At 47.4% G+C, this 25,870-nt stretch overlaps 2 long non-coding RNA genes across 2 annotated transcripts in view; both read right to left on the minus strand.

Annotated features, from left to right (window-relative positions):
• LOC310884032 overlaps positions 1-24,762 on the minus strand; it is a 134,627-nt gene extending 109,865 nt beyond the window's left edge. The window contains exon 1 of the long non-coding RNA XR_014573989.1: positions 22,456-24,762. This is a non-coding gene — a long non-coding RNA (uncharacterized lncRNA). The remainder of the gene's footprint in view (positions 1-22,455) is intronic.
• The window catches only part of LOC310884031, a 145,999-nt gene that overhangs the window by 111,408 nt on the left and 8,721 nt on the right, over positions 1-25,870 (minus strand). The gene's annotated exons all lie outside the window — the stretch shown is intronic.

Raw genomic sequence — 25,870 nt, forward strand, 5'->3', positions numbered from 1 at the left:
AGAGGTAATGATTATTCCTGCTGTAATGCTGCCTAGGGCGAGTCGGGTTAGGGGGGCGGTGATTAGTGGGTTGTTTTCGTTTATTGATACTATTGGGGGGATTCGGGTTTGTCCAGCTTGGACTAGGATGGTTATGCGGATGCTGTAGGTTGCGGTGAATGCTGTGGCTATAAGGGTTAGGAGTAGGGCTCAAGTATTTAGGTATGATGTGTTTAAGCTTTCGATGATGAGGTCTTTTGAGTAGAATCCGGCTAGGAATGGGGTTCCTATCAGCGCCAGGTTTCCGATGGTTAGGCAGGAAGTAGTGACTGGGAGTATTTTCTGTAGGCCTCCTATCTTTCGGATATCTTGTTCTCCGTTTAGGTTGTGGATGATAGACCCTGAGCATAGGAATAGTATGGCTTTAAAGAAGGCATGGGTTGAGATGTGTAGGAAGGCTAGTTGTGGGAGGTTTAGTCCGATAGTGACTATTATTAGTCCTAGTTGGCTGGATGTTGAGAAAGCAATGATTTTTTTGATGTCATTTTGGGTTAGGGCGCATGTGGCAGCGAATAGGGTTGATAGAGCACCTAGGCATAGGCAGGCAGTTAGGGCTGTCTGGTTGGTGGCTAGCAGGGGGTGCATGCGGATGAGCAGGAAGATTCCGGCTACTACTATGGTACTGGAGTGCAGTAGGGCTGATACTGGGGTGGGGCCTTCTATTGCTGCGGGCAGTCATGGGTGGAGTCCAAATTGGGCGGATTTTCCTGCGGCTGCGAGGATTAATCCTATGAGGGGGAGGATTGGGGTTTGGTGGGGGTGTACGGCTTGTTGGATCTCTCAGGTGTTGAATGTTGAAGCTAGTCATGCTATGCTCAGGGTCAGTCCGACGTCTCCGATTCGGTTGTAGATTACGGCTTGTAGGGCGGCGGTGTTGGCATCTGCTCGGCCTTGTCATCAGCCGATGAGAAGGAAGGACATGATTCGTACTCCTTCCCAGCCTACGAATAGGAGGAATATGTTGTTTGCGGTTGTTAGGAGGAGTATGGCGACTAGGAATGTCAGTAGGTAGGTGAAAAATTTTGTTACGTATGGCTCTGAGGCCATGTATCATATGGCGAATTGTAGGATTGATCATGTTACAAATAGGGCGATTGGAAGAAATGTTATTGAGTATTGGTCTATTTTTAGGCTCAGGGGGATTTTAAAGTTTATAATGAATTTTCACTCCCAGTGGCAGGTGACAGATTCTATTCCCGAGTAGATGAATGCGGTTGTAGGGGCTAGGCTAATTAGGAATGCGGTTTTAACAGCGCGGGTGGTGGCTTGTGGGGTGTTTTTAAAGTTTTTAAATAGAAATGGCAGGATGATTGGGGTTAGGAGGATTGTCAGCGTGAGTAGTGTGAGGGAGTTGATTAGTAGTGTGGGGTTCACTCCTTTTACTTGGATTTGCACCAAGATGGGTGGTTCCTAAGACCAGTGGATTGCTGTTATCCTTTAAAAGTAAGGGGGCTGAGGTTTTAGGCTCAGATGTAAGAGTTAGCAGCTCTTGTTGGTTAAACCCTCCCCTCGGCAGGTAAGAAGGTTTGAACTTCTATTCTTAGAATCACAGTCTAATGTTTGGTTTAAACTATACTTGCATGAGGGGATTCCGGAGATCAGTTCGGGTTTGAGGATTAGGAGGAATATTGGGATAATGTGGAGTGTTATGAGCAGGTGTTCTCGCGTGGTTGAGTTTTGCATAGATGTGATGTGGGAGGGGATTGAGCCTCGTTGGGTCATTAGTAGTATGAATAAGGTGTAGGAGGCGGTTAGTAGGGTTGCGATTCCTGTTAGGATGATCGTGAAGGCAGATCAGTTGAATAAGGTGATTATAATGGTTAGCTCTGCTATGAGGTTTGTTGTTGGGGGTAAGGCTATGTTTGTTAGATTGGCCAGCAATCATCAGGTAGCTATGAGTGGTAGGAGAGGTTGTAGGCCTCGTGTGAGTAGTAGAATTCGGCTGTGCGTACGTTCATAGTTTGTGTTGGCTAGGCAGAATAGTATGGAGGAAGTTAGTCCATGGGAAATTATTAGGATCATTGCCCCTGAGAATGATCAGTGGGTTTGGATTATTCCTGCGGCGATAACTAGGCCTATGTGGCTAACGGATGAATAAGCGATTAGTGATTTTAGGTCTGTCTGTCGTAGGCAGATTGAGCTAGTCATTAGGGCGCCTCATAGGGCCAGGGTTAGGAAGGGGTAGTGCAGGAGGTTGGACAGTGGGCCCATAAATAGAGTGACTCGTATAATTCCGTATCCTCCTAGCTTTAGTAGTAGGGCGGCGAGGAGTATTGAGCCTGCGATGGGTGCTTCTACGTGGGCTTTTGGCAGTCAGAGGTGTAGGCCGTATAGTGGGGCTTTTACTATGAATGCTATGAGCAGTGCTAGACCTGATAGTATTCCTGTCCATGAGGTGGATAGGGTTGGGTGGGTTAGTTGTAGGGTTGGCAGGTGCAGGGTGCCAATTTTCACGTATAGGTGTATGATTGTGATTAGCAGGGGTAGAGAGCTTACTAGCGTGTAGAATAGCAGGTAGATGCCAGCGCTTAGGCGTTCTGGTTGGTTCCCCCATCGGGTGATTAAGATTAGGGTGGGAATGAGGGTTGCTTCAAATGAGATGTAAAATAGTGCTAGTTCTGTGGTGGAAAAGGCTAGTAGGATGAATGGCTGGACTGCGACTAAGGTTGAGATAAAGATTCGTTTGCGTTGTAGGGGTTCTTGTTGCAGGTGGTTTTGGCTTGCTATGATTATGAGTGGGAGTAGTCAGCAGGATAGTACTAGGAGGGGGGATGAGATTTGGTCAATTCCTGTTCAGTTGGATAAAAATTTGTAGGGGTAGTAGGTTGGGATTAATCACTGTAGGCTTAGGGCAGCGATTAGGAGGCTGTATAAGGTGGTGTTAGTCCATAGAAATTTTGGTGGAGACAGCAGGGCTGTTGGAAGAAGTATGATTGTGGGTAGGATGATTTTTAGCATTGCAGGAGGTTTAGGTTGTGTAGATGGTCGGAGCCATGTGTGCGGGTGGAGGCTACTAGGATGGCCAGGCCTGTGCCCGCCTCACACGCTGAGAAGGTTAGCATGAGAATTGGTACCATGGTGAATGAGGAGACTTGGTTTTCGATGGATCATATTGATAGGCCTACGAATATCGATAATATTATGCTTTCAAGGCATAGTAGGGCGGATACTAGGTGGGTTCGGTGGAAGGCTAGTCCTAGTCCGCTGAAAATGAAGGCTGAGTAGAAGCTTAAATGTAGGGGCGACATAAGAAAGTTACAGGGTTGGCTGTAATCTGCTGGGTCGAAACCAGCTATCTTTTTGGTTAGACTAACTTTCTGTTATTCTGCTCATTCTAGGCCCCCTTGAATTCACTCGTAGGCCAGTCCGAGTGTTAGGAGAAGGAGGATCACTACAGTTCAGGTGAGGGTCATTAGGGGGGATTGGAGTTGGACGGCTCATGGCAGGGGGAGTAGGAGGGCGATTTCTAGGTCGAATAGGACGAACAGGATGGCTACTGAGGAAGAATCGGACTGAGAATGGTAATCGAGCAGATCCAAGTGGGTCGAATCCACATTCGTACGGTGAGAGTTTCTCTGAGTCGGGGTTTATTTGGGCGAGTCAGAAGTTTAATGCGGTTAGGGCGGCGCTTAGGATTGATGATAGGGCGAATATGAACATGAGTGCGTTCATTGCTCTCCTCTGGGTTTATACCAGATTCTAGAGATTGGAAGTCAATTGTAATTAATATACTAGAAGAGCAAGATCCTCATCAGTAGATGGTTATGTAGAGGAATAGTCAGATGACGTCTACGAAGTGTCAGTATCAGGCTGCTGCCTCGAATCCGAAGTGGTGGTCTGATGTAAAGTGGAACTTGATCAGTCGGAAGAGGCAGACGGTCAGGAAGGAGGATCCGATGATTACGTGGAGTCCGTGGAATCCAGTGGCAACGAAGAAGGTAGATCCGTAGACGCTATCGGCGATTGAGAATGGGGCTTCGTGGTATTCTATTGCTTGTAGGGCTGTGAAGTAGAATCCCAGGAGGATCGTTAGGGTTAGGGCGTGGATGGCGTGTTTTCGGTTTCCTTCTGTGATGCTGTGATGGGCTCACGTTACGGTAACGCCTGAGGCTAGTAGGATGGCTGTGTTTAGTAGGGGGACTTCTATCGGGTTGAGTGGTTTAATTCCTGTTGGGGGTCATTGGCCTCCTAGTTCTGGGGTTGGGGCCAGGCTCGAGTGGAAGACGCTCAGAAGAACCCTAAGAAGAAGAATGCTTCGGATGTGATGAAAAGGATTATGCCGTATCGTAGGCCTTTTTGGACTGTGGGAGTGTGATGGCCTTGGAAGGTGCTTTCTCGTACAATGTCTCGTCATCATTGGAGTATTACTAGGAGTATTGAGATGAGGCCTAGGGTTAGTAGTATGGATGAGTTGTAGTGGAATCACATGATTAATCCTGAGGTTGTGAGTAGGGCGGCGGCTGCCCCGAAGATTGGTCAAGGGCTTGGGTCAACTATGTGGTATGAGTGTGCTTGGTGTGCCATTAGATGTTTTCTTGTAAGTATAGGCTTAGAAGGAGCACGAAGACGTAGGCCTGGATTATGGCTACTGCTACTTCTAGGATGGTTAGGAGTAGTAGGATGATTATTGTTAGGATGGATACTGCAGGAAGGGTGGGTATTAATGCAATGGAGGCTGTAGAGATGAGTTGGATGAGTAAGTGTCCTGCTGTAAGGTTGGCTGTAAGGCGGACTCCGAGGGCTAGGGGGCGGATTAGTAGGCTGGTTGTTTCGATCAGGATTAGTGCGGGGATTAGGGGTGTAGGGGTACCTTCGGGTAATAGGTGGGCTAAAGAGGCTGATGGTTGGTTTCGTAGGCCTGTTAGTAGTGTGGCGAGCCATAGTGGGAAGGCTAGGGCTATGTTCATAGATAGTTGGGTGGTTGGGGTGAATGTATATGGAAGGAGGCCTAGAAGGTTGATTGTAAGAAGTATGATTATTAGGGATGTAAATATTATGGCTCATTTGTGGCCATTTTTGTTGAGTGGGACTATTAGTTGTTTTGTGATTAGGTGAAGGAGTCATGTTTGGATAGTAGAAAGGCGGTTGTTGATTCATCGGTTGTTTGGGGACGGGAATAGTAGGGCTGGGAAGAGTAGGGATAGTAGGATTAAGGGGATGCCAAATAGATTGGGGCTGGAAAATTGGTCAAAGAAGCTTAGGTTCATGGTCAGGATCATGGTGTGGGTTTGGTAGTGAGGGAGGTCTTATTTGATGGGGGGTTGGTTGTGGTGAAGGCTAGTAGTTTTGGTTGGATGAGGAGTGCTAGGGTTAATCAGGTTATAATTATGATTGAAAATCATGGTGCGGGGTTAAGCTGTGGCATATCATTAAGGAGGGGGAAGTCCCTCTTTGGCTAGCTTAAAAGGCTAGTGCTGTTGCATAGCTTCTTAATGATTAGGATGATGATAGAAGGGACGATCAGGCCTCGAAATGTGGGAGTGGGGTTGATTCTACTACAATGGGTATGTAGCTGTGATTAGCCCCGCAAATTTCTGAGCATTGTCCGTAAAAAATCCCAGGCCGGGTGGTAATGAATGAAGTTTGGTTTAGTCGGCCTGGGATTGCGTCTGTTTTAACTCCGAGCGTTGGGACTGCTCAGGAGTGGAGTACGTCTCCTGCAGTAATGATCACGCGGATGGGGGATTCTATTGGGATAACTACGCGGTGGTCAACTTCTAGCAGTCGGAAGTGGCCGTTGGGTAAGTCTGGGGTGGGCACTATGTAGGAGTCGAATGATAGGTCTTTGAAGTCTGTGTATTCGTAGCTTCAGTATCATTGGTGGCCGATGGCTTTTAGGGTGAGGTCTGGTTCGTCGATTTTGTCCATTATGTAGAGGATTTGTAGGGATGGGAGGGCGAGGAGTACCAGGACGATAGCAGGTAGGATTGTCCAGATCAGCTCTACTTCTTGGGCGTCTACAGCATTGGACGAGAGTTTTTCTGTTAGTATGTGGGCTAAAAGGTAGAGAACTAGGCTGCAGATAGCTAGGGCAACGATTAGGGCGTGGTCGTGGAATTCAACGAGTTCTTCTATGATGGGTGATGAGGCGTCTTGGAATCCTAGTTGGGAGTGGTTGGCCACATGAGATGTACAGGATTTTTACCTGTGATTTAGTCTTGACAAGGCTATGTAATTGGTTTACTAACGTCTCATAAGAAAGAAGCATGAGCGGTTAATGCAGTTGGCTTGAAACCAGCATGTGAGGGTTCGATTCCTTCCTTTCTTGTACTTGGACGAAGGCCGGTTCCTCGAAAGTATGGTATGGGGGAGGGCAGCCGTGGATTCATTCAACGTTTGTGGTAGTTAGTTCTGGTTGTAGGACTTTTCGTTTGACCGAAAAGGCTTCTCAGATGATGAATATTAGTATGATTACGGCTACTATTGAGATTAGGGAGCCGATGGAGGAAATGGTGTTTCATAGTGTGTAGGCGTCGGGATAGTCCGAGTATCGTCGGGGTATTCCTGCTAGGCCTAGGAAGTGCTGGGGGAAGAACGTTAGGTTTACTCCTGTAAATATTACCCCGAAGTGGGCTTTTGCTCATGTTTGGTGTAGGGTAAACCCAGTGAGTAGTGGGAATCAGTGAGTAAATCCTGCTAGAATGGCAAAGACGGCGCCTATGGATAGGACGTAGTGGAAGTGGGCAACTACGTAGTACGTGTCGTGCAGGGCGATGTCTAGGGAAGAGTTTGCAAGAACGATTCCTGTTAATCCTCCGATGGTAAATAGGAAGATAAATCCTAGAGCTCATAGTATTGGGGGGGTCTCATTTGATTGTTCCTCCGTGCAGGGTGGCTAGTCAGCTAAATACTTTGATTCCGGTAGGGATGGCAATGATTATAGTGGCTGATGTAAAGTAGGCTCGGGTATCAACGTCTATTCCTACTGTAAACATGTGGTGAGCTCAGACGATGAATCCTAGGAAGCCGATGGATAGTATGGCTCAGACTATTCCCATGTAGCCGAAGGGCTCCTTTTTGCCTGAGTAGTACGTGACTACGTGTGAGATGATTCCGAACCCCGGTAGGATCAGAATATAGACTTCTGGGTGTCCGAAGAATCAGAATAGGTGTTGGTACAGGATTGGGTCTCCTCCTCCAGCGGGGTCGAAGAATGTGGTGTTTAGGTTTCGATCAGTTAGTAATATTGTAATACCGGCGGCGAGTACGGGGAGTGATAGAAGGAGTAGGATGGCGGTAATTAGTACGGATCAGACAAATAGTGGGGTTTGGTATTGTGAGAGTGCGGGGGGTTTTATGTTGATGGCTGTGGTGATAAAGTTGATGGCCCCAAGGATGGAGGAGATACCGGCTAAGTGGAGTGAGAAGATAGCCAGGTCTACTGAAGCTCCGGCGTGGGCAAGGTTACCTGCTAGGGGAGGGTAGACAGTTCAGCCTGTGCCGGCGCCAGCTTCTACAGTGGATGAGGCTAGTAGGAGGAGGAATGATGGGGGGAGGAGTCAAAAGCTTATGTTGTTTATTCGCGGGAATGCTATGTCGGGGGCACCGATTATGAGGGGGACTAATCAGTTGCCGAATCCTCCGATCATGATGGGTATGACTATAAAGAAGATTATTACAAAGGCGTGAGCGGTAACGATTACATTGTAAATTTGGTCGTCGCCTAGGAGAGTTCCTGGTTGTCCTAGTTCTGCGCGGATTAATAGGCTGAGTGCGGTGCCGACTATTCCTGCTCATGCCCCGAAGATGAGGTACAGGGTGCCAATATCCTTATGGTTAGTGGAAAATAGTCATCGGTTGATGAAGGTGACGGGTAAGATGGCTGAGTGTTGAAGCGTTAGGCTGTAGTCCTTTTAAAGAGGTTTAATTCCTCTTCTTATCGGCTCTGTAGTGAAATTCATGTTGAGTTGCAAGCTCATCGATGCGCACTAGGGTGCGTCAGGGTCTTTGTAGGCAGAAGCCAATTGGTTTAGGCATTTAGCTGTTAACTAGAGTTTTGTGGGATCGAAGCCCATCTGTCTAGGGAGGCTTTAGCTTAATTAAAGCGTCTGACTTGCATTCAGAAGATACAGGTTAATATTCTGTAAGTCTTAATGTGCAGAAACTAAGAGGGTTTAACTCTTATTTAAGGCTTTGAAGGCCTTCGGTTTGGGGTGTTATCCTAAGTTTCTAGACAATGGCATGTATTATTGGGGACAGGGGAAGTAAGAGGATTGATAGTGAGGCAAGGACCGCAGTAGGTGTGCTTGGGGCTTTGCTAGTGTATCATTGTTTTATGTGGTTAGAGGAGTTGGGGGGAAGGGTAATTGTTGAGTGGTATGCGAGGCGTAGGTAGAAGAAGAGGCTGAGCAGTGATAGCATGGCAATTGCCATGGCTGCTGGTGTTATTTCCTGTTTAGTTAGTTCTTGGATGATAAGTCACTTTGGTATAAAGCCTGTTAATGGGGGGAGGCCTGCTAGGGATAAAAGTACTAGTATTAGGGTGGCGTTTAGCACTGGGGTTTTTGTTCATGAGGTTGTGATCATGGATAGGTTAAGGGCTTTGATTTTGTTAAGGGCTAGGAATACGGCTGATGTTATGATTGTGTATAGGTAGAAGGTAAGTAAGGCCAATTTGGGGCTGTAAACTAGGATGATGGCGATTCAGCCTAAGTGGGAGATGGACGAGAAGGCTAGGATTTTGCGTGTTTGTGTTTGGTTCAGTCCTATTCAGCCTCCTAGTGCTGTTGAGGCTAGGGCCATGGCGGTGAGTAGAGCTGGGTCGAGGGATTTGGATGTTAGTAGGAGCAGGGTTAGTGGGGGGAATTTTATGAGGGTCGAGAGTAGCAGGGCTGTTATTAGTGGCGATCCTTGTAGTACTTCTGGGAATCAGAAGTGAAATGGCACTAGGCCCAGTTTAATAGCGATTGCTGCTGTCAGTAGTAGACAGGAGGTTGGGTGGTTTATTTGTGTGATGTCTCATTGGCCGGTGACTCAGGCATTGGTTATGCTAGAGAATAGGACCAGGGCGGAAGCAGCTGCTTGGGTTAGGAAGTATTTCGTTGCGGCTTCTACTGCTCGTGGGTGGTGGGATTTGGCAATTAGGGGAATGATGGCTAGTGCGTTGATCTCCAGTCCTGTCCAGGCCAGAACTCAGTGGTTGCTGGAAATTGTGATTGTGGTGCCCAAGATGAGGCTGAAGGTTATGATTGGGGTCGCGTAAGGGTTCATTAGTAGAGGAGGGGGTTAAACCATCATTTTCGGGGTATGGGCCCGATAGCTTGATTAGCTGACTCTACTAGAAAATAATATAAGGGAAGTATGGAGAATTTTGATTTCTCTTGTGTGGGTTCAATTCCTACTTTTCTAAGGTCAACAGGAAATGAGAGGGCTGTTATACCTCTATGTTCACTTTATCATAGTGACCCTTTGTAGTTCAGGCACATTTCCTTATGTAAGGAGGTAGGCCTGCATAGCAGATAGGTATGCTGATGTGTCAGAGGCACAGAGCTAGTGTGAGGGGTAGGAAGTTTTTTCATAGTAGGTGCATTAGTTGGTCATATCGGAATCGTGGGTATGAAGCTCGGACCCATAAGAAACCAGAAGATAGTAGGAGGACTTTTGTGGCTAGGATGACGGGGAATAGTTCTGTGGGTGGCCCTAGGGCGCTTGGGTTTAGGAATATGATGGCTGTAAGTGTATTTATTAGCATAATGTTCGCATATTCAGCTAGGAAGAATAAGGCGAAGGGTCCTGCGGCGTATTCAACGTTAAACCCTGAGACTAGCTCAGATTCACCCTCTGTGAGCTCGGTTTGTCTCTGCTAGGGTGGATACGTATCATATTATTGCTAGGGGTCATGAGGAGAAAATGAAGTATAGAGGCTCCTGTGCGATGGCAAAGGAGCTGAGTGTGTAGCTTCCGCTTAGTATGATTATTGATAGCAGGATTATGGCCAGTGTCACTTCGTATGAAATGGTCTGTGCTACTGCCCGTAGGGCTCCGATTAGTGCGTATTTTGAGTTCGAGGCTCAGCCTGATCATAGGACTGAGTAGACGGCTAGGCTTGACATGGCTATTAGGAAGAGAACTCCGAGGTTTAGATCTGCTAGGGGAAATGGGAGTGGTAGTGGTGCTCAAGTGGTGAGGGCTAGGACAAGGGCTAGTATTGGTATCAGAATGAATAGAAGTGGGGAAGAGGTAGAGGGTCGGATGGGCTCTTTGGTAAATAGTTTCAGTCCGTCCGCAAATGGTTGAAGTAGGCCAAAAGGCCCGACAACGTTAGGGCCTTTGCGGGATTGTATGTAGCTTAGGATTTTCCGTTCTACTAGGGTTAGGAAGGCTACTGCAATCAGGATTGGGATGATGTATAGGAGGGATATAACGAGGCAGCTTAGTGTTGTTATTTGAATCATGGGTGAAGCTAGGGAGAGGATTTGAACCTCTGGGGAAAGGGCTTAAGCCTTCTGCACTTGCCGGGCTCTGCCACTCTAGCTGGTCCTTTTCTAGGATTGAAAGTGGTGGGGGAAGGCCCTCTTCACGGTTTAGTTGGTTTCACTGCTTAGAGGGGGGGGGCGTGCTTGTGGTATTGGCCCCACTTTCCCGGTCCTTTCGTACTGGGGAGAGTGTGTCATAGATAGAAACCGACCTGGATTGCTCCGGTCTGAACTCAGATCACGTAGGACTGTTAATCGTTGAACAAACGAACCCTTAATAGCGGCTGCACCATTAGGATGTCCTGATCCAACATCGAGGTCGTAAACCCCCCTGTCGATATGGGCTCTTGAGGGGGATTGCGCTGTTATCCCTGGGGTAGCTTGGTCCATTAATCAATTATATTGGGTCTGGTCACTGTTAGCACTTTGAGGGGTAGCTCTAGGTAAAGAGGTATGGTCTTGTTTTTGGAGGATTTGTTCTCCTCCAAGGTCGCCCCAACCGAAAAATATCGACCAGGCTCTGCGATGGTAGTGGCCCCAGTGGGGTTGATTGAGGATTCGCGGTGGTCGTTGATTTTTAAGTTCCACAGGGTCTTCTCGTCTTATGTTCACATCCCCGCTTTTGCACGGGGAGATCAATTTCACTGATTATCTGTGAGAGACAGTTAAGACCTCGTTTAGCCATTCATACAAGTCTCGATTTATGGGACAATTGATTGCGCTACCTTTGCACGGTTAGGATACCGCGGCCGTTAAACCTAAGTCACCGGGCAGGCATCACCTTCAATACATGTTTAATTTGCTGAAGGCTATGTTTTTGGTAAACAGTCGGGCCTTATTAATTTGCCGAGTTCCTTTCACAGATTTTAATCGCTCTTATAGGCGCTCCTGAGTCGGGTTAACAGGGTTAGTTAATACGTGGTCTTGTAGGGGTTTTTGTATCTGTCTAGGTCTGTTAATAATGTTTCTATGTAAGCTTGCGCCATTAGAGGGGTGTGGCCCTGTACATGAGGGGCCTAGGATGATTCCTAGGATTGTTATGAGGATGGCAGCGGTTTTGGTGATAAGGGGTATGGTTATTGGGGGGGTTTTGGTTGGTGTGATGAAAGAGGTAATGATTATTCCTGCTGTAATGCTGCCTAGGGCGAGTCGGGTTAGGGGGGCGGTGATTAGTGGGTTGTTTTCGTTTATTGATACTATTGGGGGGATTCGGGTTTGTCCAGCTTGGACTAGGATGGTTATGCGGATGCTGTAGGTTGTGGTGAATGCTGTGGCTATAAGGGTTAGGAGTAGGGCTCAAGTATTTAGGTATGATGTGTTTAAGCTTTCGATGATGAGGTCTTTTGAGTAGAATCCGGCTAGGAATGGGGTTCCTATCAGCGCCAGGTTTCCGATGGTTAGGCAGGAAGTAGTGACTGGGAGTATTTTCTGTAGGCCTCCTATCTTTCGGATATCTTGTTCTCCGTTTAGGTTGTGGATGATAGACCCTGAGCATAGGAATAGTATGGCTTTAAAGAAGGCATGGGTTGAGATGTGTAGGAAGGCTAGTTGTGGGAGGTTTAGTCCGATAGTGACTATTATTAGTCCTAGTTGGCTGGATGTTGAGAAAGCAATGATTTTTTTGATGTCATTTTGGGTTAGGGCGCATGTGGCAGCGAATAGGGTTGATAGAGCACCTAGGCATAGGCAGGCAGTTAGGGCTGTCTGGTTGGTGGCTAGCAGGGGGTGCATGCGGATGAGCAGGAAGATTCCGGCTACTACTATGGTACTGGAGTGCAGTAGGGCTGATACTGGGGTGGGGCCTTCTATTGCTGCGGGCAGTCATGGGTGGAGTCCAAATTGGGCGGATTTTCCTGCGGCTGCGAGGATTAATCCTATGAGGGGGAGGATTGGGGTTTGGTGGGGGTGTACGGCTTGTTGGATCTCTCAGGTGTTGAATGTTGAAGCTAGTCATGCTATGCTCAGGATCAGTCCGATGTCTCCGATTCGGTTGTAGATTACGGCTCGTAGGGCGGCGGTGTTGGCATCTGCTCGGCCTTGTCATCAGCCGATGAGAAGGAAGGACATGATTCGTACTCCTTCCCAGCCTACGAATAGGAGGAATATGTTGTTTGCGGTTGTTAGGAGGAGTATGGCGACTAGGAATGTCAGTAGGTAGGTGAAAAATTTTGTTACGTATGGCTCTGAGGCCATGTATCATATGGCGAATTGTAGGATTGATCATGTTACAAATAGGGCGATTGGAAGAAATGTTATTGAGTATTGGTCTATTTTTAGGCTCAGGGGGATTTTAAAGTTTATAATGAATTTTCACTCCCAGTGGCAGGTGACAGATTCTACTCCCGAGTAGATGAATGCGGTTGTAGGGGCTAGGCTAATTAGGAATGCGGTTTTAACAGCGCGGGTGGTGGCTTGTGGGGTGTTTTTAAAGTTTTTAAATAGAAATGGCAGGATGATTGGGGTTAGGAGGATTGTCAGCGTGAGTAGTGTGAGGGAGTTGATTAGTAGTGTGGGGTTCACTCCTTTTACTTGGATTTGCACCAAGATGGGTGGTTCCTAAGACCAGTGGATTGCTGTTATCCTTTAAAAGTAAGGGGGCTGAGGTTTTAGGCTCAGATGTAAGAGTTAGCAGCTCTTGTTGGTTAAACCCTCCCCTCGGCAGGTAAGAAGGTTTGAACTTCTATTCTTAGAATCACAGTCTAATGTTTGGTTTAAACTATACTTGCATGAGGGGATTCCGGAGATCAGTTCGGGTTTGAGGATTAGGAGGAATATTGGGATAATGTGGAGTGTTATGAGCAGGTGTTCTCGCGTGGTTGAGTTTTGCATAGATGTGATGTGGGAGGGGATTGAGCCTCGTTGGGTCATTAGTAGTATGAATAAGGTGTAGGAGGCGGTTAGTAGGGTTGCGATTCCTGTTAGGATGATCGTGAAGGCAGATCAGTTGAATAAGGTGATTATAATGGTTAGCTCTGCTATGAGGTTTGTTGTTGGGGGTAAGGCTATGTTTGTTAGATTGGCCAGCAATCATCAGGTAGCTATGAGTGGTAGGAGAGGTTGTAGGCCTCGTGTGAGTAGTAGAATTCGGCTGTGCGTACGTTCATAGTTTGTGTTGGCTAGGCAGAATAGTATGGAGGAAGTTAGTCCATGGGAAATTATTAGGATCATTGCCCCTGAGAATGATCAGTGGGTTTGGATTATTCCTGCGGCGATAACTAGGCCTATGTGGCTAACGGATGAATAAGCGATTAGTGATTTTAGGTCTGTCTGTCGTAGGCAGATTGAGCTAGTCATTAGGGCGCCTCATAGGGCCAGGGTTAGGAAGGGGTAGTGCAGGAGGTTGGACAGTGGGCCCATAAATAGAGTGACTCGTATAATTCCGTATCCTCCTAGCTTTAGTAGTAGGGCGGCGAGGAGTATTGAGCCTGCGATGGGTGCTTCTACGTGGGCTTTTGGCAGTCAGAGGTGTAGGCCGTATAGTGGGGCTTTTACTATGAATGCTATGAGCAGTGCTAGACCTGATAGTATTCCTGTCCATGAGGTGGATAGGGTTGGGTGGGTTAGTTGTAGGGTTGGCAGGTGCAGGGTGCCAATTTTCACGTATAGGTGTATGATTGTGATTAGCAGGGGTAGAGAGCTTACTGGCGTGTAGAATAGCAGGTAGATGCCAGCGCTTAGGCGTTCTGGTTGGTTCCCCCATCGGGTGATTAAGATTAGGGTGGGAATGAGGGTTGCTTCAAATGAGATGTAAAATAGTGCTAGTTCTGTGGTGGAAAAGGCTAGTAGGATGAATGGCTGGACTGCGACTAAGGTTGAGATAAAGATTCGTTTGCGTTGTAGGGGTTCTTGTTGCAGGTGGTTTTGGCTTGCTATGATTATGAGTGGGAGTAGTCAGCAGGATAGTACTAGGAGGGGGGATGAGATTTGGTCAATTCCTGTTCAGTTGGATAAAAATTTGTAGGGGTAGTAGGTTGGGATTAATCACTGTAGGCTTAGGGCAGCGATTAGGAGGCTGTATAAGGTGGTGTTAGTCCATAGAAATTTTGGTGGAGACAGCAGGGCTGTTGGAAGAAGTATGATTGTGGGTAGGATGATTTTTAGCATTGCAGGAGGTTTAGGTTGTGTAGATGGTCGGAGCCATGTGTGCGGGTGGAGGCTACTAGGATGGCCAGGCCTGTGCCCGCCTCACACGCTGAGAAGGTTAGCATGAGAATTGGTACCATGGTGAATGAGGAGACTTGGTTTTCGATGGATCATATTGATAGGCCTACGAATATCGATAATATTATGCTTTCAAGGCATAGTAGGGCGGATACTAGGTGGGTTCGGTGGAAGGCTAGCCCTAGTCCGCTGAAAATGAAGGCTGAGTAGAAGCTTAAATGTAGGGGCGACATAAAAAAGTTACAGGGTTGGCTGTAATCTGCTGGGTCGAAACCAGCTATCTTTTTGGTTAGACTAACTTTCTGTTATTCTGCTCATTCTAGGCCCCCTTGAATTCACTCGTAGGCCAGTCCGAGTGTTAGGAGAAGGAGGATCACTACAGTTCAGGTGAGGGTCATTAGGGGGGATTGGAGTTGGACGGCTCATGGCAGGGGGAGTAGGAGGGCGATTTCTAGGTCGAATAGGACGAACAGGATGGCTACTGAGGAAGAATCGGACTGAGAATGGTAATCGAGCAGATCCAAGTGGGTCGAATCCACATTCGTACGGTGAGAGTTTCTCTGAGTCGGGGTTTATTTGGGCGAGTCAGAAGTTTAATGCGGTTAGGGCGGCGCTTAGGATTGATGATAGGGCGAATATGAACATGAGTGCGTTCATTGCTCTCCTCTGGGTTTATACCAGATTCTAGAGATTGGAAGTCAATTGTAATTAATATACTAGAAGAGCAAGATCCTCATCAGTAGATGGTTATGTAGAGGAATAGTCAGATGACGTCTACGAAGTGTCAGTATCAGGCTGCTGCCTCGAATCCGAAGTGGTGGTCTGATGTAAAGTGGAACTTGATCAGTCGGAAGAGGCAGACGGTCAGGAAGGAGGATCCGATGATTACGTGGAGTCCGTGGAATCCAGTGGCAACGAAGAAGGTAGATCCGTAGACGCTATCGGCGATTGAGAATGGGGCTTCGTGGTATTCTATTGCTTGTAGGGCTGTGAAGTAGAATCCCAGGAGGATCGTTAGGGTTAGGGCGTGGATGGCGTGTTTTCGGTTTCCTTCTGTGATGCTGTGATGGGCTCACGTTACGGTAACGCCTGAGGCTAGTAGGATGGCTGTGTTTAGTAGGGGGACTTCTATCGGGTTGAGTGGTTTAATTCCTGTTGGGGGTCATTGGCCTCCTAGTTCTGGGGTTGGGGCCAGGCTCGAGTGGAAGAACGCTCAGAAGAACCCTAAGAAGAAGAATGCTTCGGATGTGATGAAAAGGATTATGCCGTATCGTAGGCCTTTTTGGACTGTGGGAGTGTGATGGCCTTGGAAGGTGCTTTCTCGTACAATGTCTCGTCATCATTGGAGTATTACTAGGAGTATTGAGATGAGGCCTAGGGTTAGTAGTATGGATGAGTTGTAGTGGAATCACATGATTAATCCTGAGGTTGTGAGTAGGGCGGCGGCTGCCCCGAAGATTGGTCAAGGGCTTGGGTCAACTATGTGGTATGAGTGTGCTTGGTGTGCCATTAGATGTTTTCTTGTAAGTATAGGCTTAGAAGGAGCACGAAGACGTAGGCCTGGATTATGGCTACTGCTACTTCTAGGATGGTTAGGAGTAGTAGGATGATTATTGTTAGGATGGATACTGCAGGAAGGGTGGGTATTAATGCAATGGAGGCTGTAGAGATGAGTTGGATGAGTAAGTGTCCTGCTGTAAGGTTGGCTGTAAGGCGGACTCCGAGGGCTAGGGGGCGGATTAGTAGGCTGGTTGTTTCGATCAGGATTAGTGCGGGGATTAGGGGTGTAGGGGTACCTTCGGGTAATAGGTGGGCTAAAGAGGCTGATGGTTGGTTTCGTAGGCCTGTTAGTAGTGTGGCGAGCCATAGTGGGAAGGCTAGGGCTATGTTCATAGATAGTTGGGTGGTTGGGGTGAATGTATATGGAAGGAGGCCTAGAAGGTTGATTGTAAGAAGTATGATTATTAGGGATGTAAATATTATGGCTCATTTGTGGCCATTTTTGTTGAGTGGGACTATTAGTTGTTTTGTGATTAGGTGAAGGAGTCATGTTTGGATAGTAGAAAGGCGGTTGTTGATTCATCGGTTGTTTGGGGACGGGAATAGTAGGGCTGGGAAGAGTAGGGATAGTAGGATTAAGGGGATGCCAAATAGATTGGGGCTGGAAAATTGGTCAAAGAAGCTTAGGTTCATGGTCAGGATCATGGTGTGGGTTTGGTAGTGAGGGAGGTCTTATTTGATGGGGGGTTGGTTGTGGTGAAGGCTAGTAGTTTTGGTTGGATGAGGAGTGCTAGGGTTAATCAGGTTATAATTATGATTGAAAATCATGGTGCGGGGTTAAGCTGTGGCATATCATTAAGGAGGGGGAAGTCCCTCTTTGGCTAGCTTAAAAGGCTAGTGCTGTTGCATAGCTTCTTAATGATTAGGATGATGATAGAAGGGACGATCAGGCCTCGAAATGTGGGAGTGGGGTTGATTCTACTACAATGGGTATGTAGCTGTGATTAGCCCCGCAAATTTCTGAGCATTGTCCGTAAAAAATCCCAGGCCGGGTGGTAATGAATGAAGTTTGGTTTAGTCGGCCTGGGATTGCGTCTGTTTTAACTCCGAGCGTTGGGACTGCTCAGGAGTGGAGTACGTCTCCTGCAGTAATGATCACGCGGATGGGGGATTCTATTGGGATAACTACGCGGTGGTCAACTTCTAGCAGTCGGAAGTGGCCGTTGGGTAAGTCTGGGGTGGGCACTATGTAGGAGTCGAATGATAGGTCTTTGAAGTCTGTGTATTCGTAGCTTCAGTATCATTGGTGGCCGATGGCTTTTAGGGTGAGGTCTGGTTCGTCGATTTTGTCCATTATGTAGAGGATTTGTAGGGATGGGAGGGCGAGGAGTACCAGGACGATAGCAGGTAGGATTGTCCAGATCAGCTCTACTTCTTGGGCGTCTACAGCATTGGACGAGAGTTTTTCTGTTAGTATGTGGGCTAAAAGGTAGAGAACTAGGCTGCAGATAGCTAGGGCAACGATTAGGGCGTGGTCGTGGAATTCAACGAGTTCTTCTATGATGGGTGATGAGGCGTCTTGGAATCCTAGTTGGGAGTGGTTGGCCACATGAGATGTACAGGATTTTTACCTGTGATTTAGTCTTGACAAGGCTATGTAATTGGTTTACTAACGTCTCATAAGAAAGAAGCATGAGCGGTTAACCTCCTGGGAGACCCAGAAAACTTCACCCCAGCAAACCCGCTAGTAACCCCACCACACATCAAGCCAGAATGATACTTCCTATTCGCCTACGCCATCCTACGTTCAATCCCAAATAAACTAGGAGGCGTATTAGCACTGGCCGCCTCCGTACTGATCCTATTCCTAATCCCATTCCTGCACAAATCAAAACAACGAGCAATAACATTCCGACCACTCTCCCAGCTCCTATTCTGAGTACTAGTCGCCGACCTCCTCGTCCTAACATGAGTAGGAAGCCAACCCGTCGAACACCCATTCATCATCATCGGCCAACTCGCTTCAATCGCCTACTTCACTATCCCCCTATTTCTCCTCCCCGCCGCAAGCGCCCTAGAAAACAAAATACTCAACTGCTAAATACTCTAATAGTTTATAAAAACATTGGTCTTGTAAACCAAAGATTGAAGACTTACCACTTCTTAGAGTACCCCAAACTCAGAAAAAAAGGACTCAAACCTTTATCTCCAGCTCCCAAAGCTGGCATTTTCAATAAACTATTCTCTGACCCTGACCCCTAAACCGCCCGAATAGCACCCCGCGACAACCCCCGCACAAGCTCCAATACAACAAACAAAGTCAACAACAGCCCCCAACCCGCCACTAAAAACATCCCTGCCCCATGTGAATAAAACATGGAAACTCCACTAAAATCCGACCGAACAACAAACACCCCAACATTATTCACAGTAGAAACCCCGAACTTCCAAGCCCCCATAAACCCCCCAAACACCAACCCCCCAAAAACAATTGCCACAAACGCTACTGCACATCCAATCACCCGTCAATCCCCCCAAGCCCCAGGGAAAGGCTCCGCTGCTAAAGCTACTGAATAAACAAACACCACCAGCATACCCCCCAAATACACCATAAACAGCACTAAAGCCACGAACGAAACCCCAAGGCCCAGCAACCACCCGCACCCCGCCACAGACGCTAACACCAAACCAACAACCCCATAATACGGCGAAGGATTCGACGCCACACCCAAAACACCCACCGCAAAGCAAATCCCTAAAAAAAACATAAAATAAGTCATTATTCCTGCCCGGACACTACCCGAGGCCTGCGGCTCGAAAAGCCGCCATTGTTCTCAACTACAGGAACTAACCGCAAGCCCCCAATAATTCTACCCCATCTATGCCATTATGCTTAACCCCCCCCCCCCTTCCCCCCCGAGGCGGGGGTATTTGGTTATGCATATTCGTGCATAAATTTATATACCCCATATACATACATACTATAGTACCAGTAATATACATTATATACGGACTATCTTATAAGCAGGTGCTAAACCCATACATGTACACGGCCATTAAACCCTTAAACACACTCCTACCAAACCACCCGGCATGAATGTTCTAGGACCATACCCCACAACACCCAATACAACTCCACTCAAGCGCATAACAAGACCCCATTTTAATGAATGCTCACAGGACATGCTCCAACAACAACTCTCCACCACATATCTCATGCAGTTCGTATCAGACGGATTTATTAATCGTACTCCTCACGTGAAATCAGCAACCCGTTGCACATAATGTCCGGTATGACTAGCTTCAGGCCCATACGTTCCCCCTAAACCCCTCGCCCTCCTCACATTTTTGCGCCTCTGGTTCCTCGGTCAGGGCCATCCATTGGGTTCACTCACCCCTCCTTGCCCTTCAAAGTGGCATCTGTGAGTACTTTCACCTTCTCAATGCGTAATCGCGGCATGTTCCAGCTTTTTGGCGCCTCTGGTTCCTCTTATTTTTTCCGGGGTTACCTCACAGGTGGCTATTCCCAGTGATCTCGGGGGTCCCACAATCTAAGCCTGGACACACCTGCCTCACGGCCTATCCTATATTTCAAGGGTCCCTCGATGAGACGGTTGGCGTATATGGGGAATCATCCTGACACTGATGCACTTTGACCACATTCAGTTAATGTTACCTCCACCCTCCGGGTTAAATGGGGCTATTGGATGAATGCTCGTTGGACATAGCACAAAACAACAAATCATTAAGCGCAACCCCTGCGCTTCACAAACTAAACCAGTAAACTTTCGCTAACCACCATGTAGCATAAACCTTCATCGCCCAATCCCAGCAAACTACCTCTAAAACTCCATTAATCATCCCTTCCATGACATCATCGGAACGATGTATATATACACACAAACACATACAAAATAACTTAAACTTATTAGAGAAACTCCAGTACTAAAAATAGTAAACACAAGCAATAATTTCATATACTTCACTCTCACTCACCACTCAACTATCAGCTAACCACACCCCCGTCCACATAGCTTAACACAAAGCATGGCACTGAAGTTGCCAAGATGGCATAAAACATGCCTGCGGACAAAAGACTTAGTCCTAACCTTACGGTTGGTTTTTGCTAAATATATACATGCAAGTATCCGCGCCCCAGTGTAAACGCCCTCGACCACCTACCCCCATACAGGCCTTGAGGAGCGGGTATCAGGCACACCCAAGTAGTAGCCCAAGACGCCTCGCTAAGCCACGCCCCCACGGGTATTCAGCAGTAATTAACATTAAGCAATGAGTGCAAACTTGACTTAGTTATAGCAACAGCCTAACTTCAAGGGTTGGTAAATCTTGTGCCAGCCACCGCGGTCATACAAGAAACCCAAATCAACCGTCCTATTGACACGGCGTAAAGAGTGGTAAAATGCCTATCCTAGCTAACTAAGATCAAAATGCAACTGAGCTGTCATAAGCCCAAGATGCACCTAAACACACCATTAAGATGATCTTAGGAACTAACGACTGATTTAAACCCACGAAAGCCAGGGCCCAAACTGGGATTAGATACCCCACTATGCCTGGCCCTAAATCTTGATACTTACTTTACCGAAGTATCCGCCAGAGAACTACGAGCACAAACGCTTAAAACTCTAAGGACTTGGCGGTGCCCCAAACCCACCTAGAGGAGCCTGTTCTACAATCGATAATCCCCGATTAACCCAACCACCCCTTGCCAACACAGCCTACATACCGCCATCGCCAGCCCACCTCGAATGAGAGCACAACAGTGGACACAATAGCACCCCGCTAATAAGACAGGTCAAGGTATAGCCTATGGAGTGGAAGAAATGGGCTACATTCCCTATTCATAGGGCACACGGAAAGAAGCGTGAAACCACTTCTGGAAGGCGGATTTAGCAGTAAAGTGGGACAATAGAGCCTACTTTAAGCCGGCCCTGGGGCACGTACATGGTTAAACATGCCTGTTAGTAGTGTGGCGAGCCATAGTGGGAAGGCTAGGGCTATGTTCATAGATAGTTGGGTGGTTGGGGTGAATGTATATGGAAGGAGGCCTAGAAGGTTGATTGTAAGAAGTATGATTATTAGGGATGTAAATATTATGGCTCATTTGTGGCCATTTTTGTTGAGTGGGACTATTAGTTGTTTTGTGATTAGGTGAAGGAGTCATGTTTGGATAGTAGAAAGGCGGTTGTTGATTCATCGGTTGTTTGGGGACGGGAATAGTAGGGCTGGGAAGAGTAGGGATAGTAGGATTAAGGGGATGCCAAATAGATTGGGGCTGGAAAATTGGTCAAAGAAGCTTAGGTTCATGGTCAGGATCATGGTGTGGGTTTGGTAGTGAGGGAGGTCTTATTTGATGGGGGGTTGGTTGTGGTGAAGGCTAGTAGTTTTGGTTGGATGAGGAGTGCTAGGGTTAATCAGGTTATAATTATGATTGAAAATCATGGTGCGGGGTTAAGCTGTGGCATATCATTAAGGAGGGGGAAGTCCCTCTTTGGCTAGCTTAAAAGGCTAGTGCTGTTGCATAGCTTCTTAATGATTAGGATGATGATAGAAGGGACGATCAGGCCTCGAAATGTGGGAGTGGGGTTGATTCTACTACAATGGGTATGTAGCTGTGATTAGCCCCGCAAATTTCTGAGCATTGTCCGTAAAAAATCCCAGGCCGGGTGGTAATGAATGAAGTTTGGTTTAGTCGGCCTGGGATTGCGTCTGTTTTAACTCCGAGCGTTGGGACTGCTCAGGAGTGGAGTACGTCTCCTGCAGTAATGATCACGCGGATGGGGGATTCTATTGGGATAACTACGCGGTGGTCAACTTCTAGCAGTCGGAAGTGGCCGTTGGGTAAGTCTGGGGTGGGCACAATGTAGGAGTCGAATGATAGGTCTTTGAAGTCTGTGTATTCGTAGCTTCAGTATCATTGGTGGCCGATGGCTTTTAGGGTGAGGTCTGGTTCGTCGATTTCGTCCATTATGTAGAGGATTTGTAGGGATGGGAGGGCGAGGAGTACCAGGACGATAGCAGGTAGGATTGTCCAGATCAGCTCTACTTCTTGGGCGTCTACAGCATTGGACGAGAGTTTTTCTGTTAGTATGTGGGCTAAAAGGTAGAGAACTAGGCTGCAGATAGCTAGGGCAACGATTAGGGCGTGGTCGTGGAATTCAACGAGTTCTTCTATGATGGGTGATGAGGCGTCTTGGAATCCTAGTTGGGAGTGGTTGGCCACATGAGATGTACAGGATTTTTACCTGTGATTTAGTCTTGACAAGGCTATGTAATTGGTTTACTAACGTCTCATAAGAAAGAAGCATGAGCGGTTAACCTCCTGGGAGACCCAGAAAACTTCACCCCAGCAAACCCGCTAGTAACCCCACCACACATCAAGCCAGAATGATACTTCCTATTCGCCTACGCCATCCTACGTTCAATCCCAAATAAACTAGGAGGCGTATTAGCACTGGCCGCCTCCGTACTGATCCTATTCCTAATCCCATTCCTGCACAAATCAAAACAACGAGCAATAACATTCCGACCACTCTCCCAGCTCCTATTCTGAGTACTAGTCGCCGACCTCCTCGTCCTAACATGAGTAGGAAGCCAACCCGTCGAACACCCATTCATCATCATCGGCCAACTCGCTTCAATCGCCTACTTCACTATCCCCCTATTTCTCCTCCCCGCCGCAAGCGCCCTAGAAAACAAAATACTCAACTGCTAAATACTCTAATAGTTTATAAAAACATTGGTCTTGTAAACCAAAGATTGAAGACTTACCACTTCTTAGAGTACCCCAAACTCAGAAAAAAAGGACTCAAACCTTTATCTCCAGCTCCCAAAGCTGGCATTTTCAATAAACTATTCTCTGACCCTGACCCCTAAACCGCCCGAATAGCACCCCGCGACAACCCCCGCACAAGCTCCAATACAACAAACAAAGTCAACAACAGCCCCCAACCCGCCACTAAAAACATCCCTGCCCCATGTGAATAAAACATGGAAACTCCACTAAAATCCGACCGAACAACAAACACCCCAACATTATTCACAGTAGAAACCCCGAACTTCCAAGCCCCCATAAACCCCCCAAACACCAACCCCCCAAAAACAATTGCCACAAACGCTACTGCACATCCAATCACCCGTCAATCCCCCCAAGCCCCAGGGAAAGGCTCCGCTGCTAAAGCTACTGAATAAACAAACACCACCAGCATACCCCCCAAATACACCATAAACAGCACTAAAGCCACGAACGAAACCCCAAGGCCCAGCAACCACCCGCACCCCGCCACAGACGCTAACACCAAACCAACAACCCCATAATACGGCGAAGGATTCGACGCCACACCCAAAACACCCACCGCAAAGCAAATCCCTAAAAAAAACATAAAATAAGTCATTATTCCTGCCCGGACACTACCCGAGGCCTGCGGCTCGAAAAGCCGCCATTGTTCTCAACTACAGGAACTAACCGCAAGCCCCCAATAATTCTACCCCATCTATGCCATTATGCTTAACCCCCCCCCCCCTTCCCCCCCGAGGCGGGGGTATTTGGTTATGCATATTCGTGCATAAATTTATATACCCCATATACATACATACTATAGTACCAGTAATATACATTATATACGGACTATCTTATAAGCAGGTGCTAAACCCATACATGTACACGGCCATTAAACCCTTAAACACACTCCTACCAAACCACCCGGCATGAATGTTCTAGGACCATACCCCACAACACCCAATACAACTCCACTCAAGCGCATAACAAGACCCCATTTTAATGAATGCTCACAGGACATGCTCCAACAACAACTCTCCACCACATATCTCATGCAGTTCGTATCAGACGGATTTATTAATCGTACTCCTCACGTGAAATCAGCAACCCGTTGCACATAATGTCCGGTATGACTAGCTTCAGGCCCATACGTTCCCCCTAAACCCCTCGCCCTCCTCACATTTTTGCGCCTCTGGTTCCTCGGTCAGGGCCATCCATTGGGTTCACTCACCCCTCCTTGCCCTTCAAAGTGGCATCTGTGAGTACTTTCACCTTCTCAATGCGTAATCGCGGCATGTTCCAGCTTTTTGGCGCCTCTGGTTCCTCTTATTTTTTCCGGGGTTACCTCACAGGTGGCTATTCCCAGTGATCTCGGGGGTCCCACAATCTAAGCCTGGACACACCTGCCTCACGGCCTATCCTATATTTCAAGGGTCCCTCGATGAGACGGTTGGCGTATATGGGGAATCATCCTGACACTGATGCACTTTGACCACATTCAGTTAATGTTACCTCCACCCTCCGGGTTAAATGGGGCTATTGGATGAATGCTCGTTGGACATAGCACAAAACAACAAATCATTAAGCGCAACCCCTGCGCTTCACAAACTAAACCAGTAAACTTTCGCTAACCACCATGTAGCATAAACCTTCATCGCCCAATCCCAGCAAACTACCTCTAAAACTCCATTAATCATCCCTTCCATGACATCATCGGAACGATGTATATATACACACAAACACATACAAAATAACTTAAACTTATTAGAGAAACTCCAGTACTAAAAATAGTAAACACAAGCAATAATTTCATATACTTCACTCTCACTCACCACTCAACTATCAGCTAACCACACCCCCGTCCACATAGCTTAACACAAAGCATGGCACTGAAGTTGCCAAGATGGCATAAAACATGCCTGCGGACAAAAGACTTAGTCCTAACCTTACGGTTGGTTTTTGCTAAATATATACATGCAAGTATCCGCGCCCCAGTGTAAACGCCCTCGACCACCTACCCCCATACAGGCCTTGAGGAGCGGGTATCAGGCACACCCAAGTAGTAGCCCAAGACGCCTCGCTAAGCCACGCCCCCACGGGTATTCAGCAGTAATTAACATTAAGCAATGAGTGCAAACTTGACTTAGTTATAGCAACAGCCTAACTTCAAGGGCTGGTAAATCTTGTGCCAGCCACCGCGGTCATACAAGAAACCCAAATCAACCGTCCTATTGACACGGCGTAAAGAGTGGTAAAATGCCTATCCTAGCTAACTAAGATCAAAATGCAACTGAGCTGTCATAAGCCCAAGATGCACCTAAACACACCATTAAGATGATCTTAGGAACTAACGACTGATTTAAACCCACGAAAGCCAGGGCCCAAACTGGGATTAGATACCCCACTATGCCTGGCCCTAAATCTTGATACTTACTTTACCGAAGTATCCGCCAGAGAACTACGAGCACAAACGCTTAAAACTCTAAGGACTTGGCGGTGCCCCAAACCCACCTAGAGGAGCCTGTTCTACAATCGATAATCCCCGATTAACCCAACCACCCCTTGCCAACACAGCCTACATACCGCCATCGCCAGCCCACCTCGAATGAGAGCACAACAGTGGACACAATAGCACCCCGCTAATAAGACAGGTCAAGGTATAGCCTATGGAGTGGAAGAAATGGGCTACATTCCCTATTCATAGGGCACACGGAAAGAAGCGTGAAACCACTTCTGGAAGGCGGATTTAGCAGTAAAGTGGGACAATAGAGCCTACTTTAAGCCGGCCCTGGGGCACGTACATACCGCCCGTCACCCTCCTCAGAAGCCACATCCCACATAACTAATACCATAAATACGCTGAAGATGAGGTAAGTCGTAACAAGGTAAGTGTACCGGAAGGTGTACTTAGAATATCAAGACGTAGCTATAACACCAAAGCACTCAGCTTACACCT

This window comes from Anser anser (assembly GCF_964211835.1).
Source record: "Anser anser genome assembly, chromosome: 19".
Taxonomy (NCBI): Eukaryota; Metazoa; Chordata; class Aves; order Anseriformes; family Anatidae; genus Anser; species Anser anser.